This window comes from Magnolia sinica, chromosome 12, assembly GCF_029962835.1.
Source record: "Magnolia sinica isolate HGM2019 chromosome 12, MsV1, whole genome shotgun sequence".
Lineage (NCBI taxonomy): Eukaryota > Viridiplantae > Streptophyta > Magnoliopsida > Magnoliales > Magnoliaceae > Magnolia > Magnolia sinica.
Window position 1 is genome coordinate 8,080,308 of NC_080584.1, and position 2,701 is coordinate 8,083,008.

The 2,701-nt window shown below is 39.4% G+C and overlaps 1 long non-coding RNA gene across 1 annotated transcript; it reads right to left on the reverse strand.

Annotated features, from left to right (window-relative positions):
- Nucleotides 1-1,146: 1,146 nt before the first annotated feature.
- On the reverse strand, nucleotides 1,147-1,735 carry LOC131220359 (uncharacterized). Its single transcript, XR_009158534.1, has 2 exons — nucleotides 1,504-1,735; nucleotides 1,147-1,252 (listed from the first exon to the last, which is right to left on the reverse strand). It is a non-coding gene; the product is annotated as an uncharacterized LOC131220359 (long non-coding RNA).
- Nucleotides 1,736-2,701: the final 966 nt, after the last annotated feature.

The following is a 2,701-nucleotide window of genomic DNA, read 5'->3' on the forward strand; positions in this document are numbered from 1 at the left end:
TGTGTGGATTTAAATCCATACGTTAGTGGGTCCCACATGGGGCCCACCACACACACACACACACACACACACACACACACACACACACACACACATATATATATATATAGGGAAACGGTACTATACGCTCGACCGTATAGAACCATCCCATAAGGTTGAGCGTTGTCACCACCTAAGCCGTTGGATGGGGGATAGATTTTCTACGGTGAGAGATGAAGGAGAGAACTAACCGAGTATATACTCGGCCCTATAAACAGGGGATTTTACCCCATTCCCTTGCTGAGATCCCGCGCACCTCTCTCCCTCAATCCCTAAGACCACCATCTCTCTCTCTCTCTCTCTCTCTCTCTCTCTCTCTCTCTCTCTCTCTCTCTCTCTCTCTCTCTCTCTCTCTCTCTCTGTGGGCTGAAGGTTGTGTCGGTCCTCCCACAACCAGCCCGGGACCCCACACCGATCTCACTGCTTCCTTTCAGGCGGCTGAGGATTTTGGAGCTCAGAGGGTGCGATCTTTCAACATCGGCCGCACGAGGGCTTCTTGAATTGAGGCAGACTCTGGAGAAGATCATCTATCACAATTCTACGGTAATTTCCTTTCTCTTGGAATTGATATTCACACCCTGCTGATTGATTTGAGGACCTTTTTTTTTTTAAATTTTAAATTTTGAGTGTACTCTTTCAAGTCCCATAAAGGTATGCAGATTGTTGGATTTATAGAGTGGCTCTCTTTCTGATTTTTCTTTTGCCATTTTACCTATTAGGAAATATATGGTGCTTGATATGGCAATCAGCGTTGGTGGGACCCACCTTTCAGTTATTTAAATTTCTGCGCCCTGGTTTCTATAACGATCAACCATAATGCTAATCTGTCAAAGAATTCTGGTCCTCCAATTTGTGGGCTTTATCCTGTTCCTATAGGGATAATTTGTTGGCCAATAATAAGATGGGTAGGATTTTCTGGTGGGGTGGTTTAAGCAGCAGTGCCCATTGATGGGGTGCCCACAAAAATTGTAGTCTGTATGCGTGAAGTAGGCCTCACTACAAGGGGCTCTGCCCTGAACTGGAGCCTTACTACCTGTTCAGCCTGAGCTTTATATATTTTCTGATCTCTTTGAGGCAATATAGATTGGCACACTGGATTTTTATTGATTTTTATTTTTTCTATCTATCTGAAATTGGACAGGCAAGCCCACGTTTTTGTTATCAAGGACATTTGTCTACTGTGCCATTTGTAAAATATTCCCCATTAGGAAATCTTACTAACATGATTGGGCAGTTTTCTCTGGTTAAATGTGGATGGATGGACAAATCATCTGTTTTACAGGTCACCAATCTGATTGCTAATATCATCAGATGGAGGAGCATTTTGGGGCATAGTCAATCCACAATGGGGCTATAAGATGAATACACTGGGTCACCAAAAGTTGGACCCCACTTCTGCATTTTCTATGCTGAGCACGGAGGAAAAAAAACAGAAGAAAAAGAGGCCATTTTGTTTAGCGAAACATCATACAAAATGTGTGCACAGTGGACTGGTTTTACTACCTGTTTGGTTCATTATATGTCTAAACCACAACCTGCACCTTGGATTAATTTGCATGCATCGCACAACTCGGATTAATTTGCATGCATATACCCAATTTATAAATTTATGTGTATCATCTATCAAACTCCACAATTAACCACGTGCTAAAAGTCTCCCATATCTGGGTAGGTCCACCATATGAAAAATTTTGCTTGCCAGGTCTACCCAATATGATCCATTAGATTATGCTAAAGGTTATTGGTATTGTTTTTTTATTTTTATTTTACTTTTTTTTTTTCCATTAATAAACAGTAATTTTTGTGCCCTCATGTTTATTTCGTAGATTTTGGTTAAACGCCAGAGTTTACTTTGAACTCATGGTTGGGGAAATGGAGTCACAACCTAATGCAGGTGGAGATCGAAAGATTGCAAACATAGGCTGTGTTTGGATGCACATTCGAATTGAAAGATTGCAAACATAGGCACATTTCAAATCTTCCAAAAAAAAAGAGAAATTGTTAAAACTTAAGATTTTCTAATATGCATTTTTTTTCTTGCTTTGTCCTGTAATGTGTGAAGTTTCTGTCAAGAGCACAAGATTTATTAGAATGGCTGCCTAGATTCTGCAATCTTAAGCATTTGAATCAAGGTATTTTGAGAAATGTGGAAATCCTTGATGCAGATGATTGTTAACAAAAAAAACATGTAAGAATAGTTGTCCATATTCTTTTCTTTTCTTTTTCTCTCTATTCTATTTTTCTACTTGAGAACTTTTCTCTGTATTTGTACAACTTGTTCAAAAGCTCCTTTATCAAGAACAATAACTAAGCTCCTACATGTCTTGTTGTGAAACTGCAGTATTATGGCCTGTTTGTATGGGGGTGAATTTTTATTTTTTATTTTTTTGTTATCCATAAGTTGTACCTGTTATACTCATTGTTTCCTATCATGTAATTTTGCAGAATTTTTTATTCCGCATTTGGGGAAGAGAGAGTTTCCAGTCCCAAGCTTAGTATTCAGTAGAGGGTACGTATTGAAGACAACGATCTGCTAGTCGAGTCTGCCTGCATTGTTTTATAAAAGAGAAAAGGTTATATTATACGATAGGTGAGGCCCATTTCTTTTTTGTGGTGCCCACCCGAATCATTGTGCAGTTTTTTGGCAGATTCAACAAAGGTA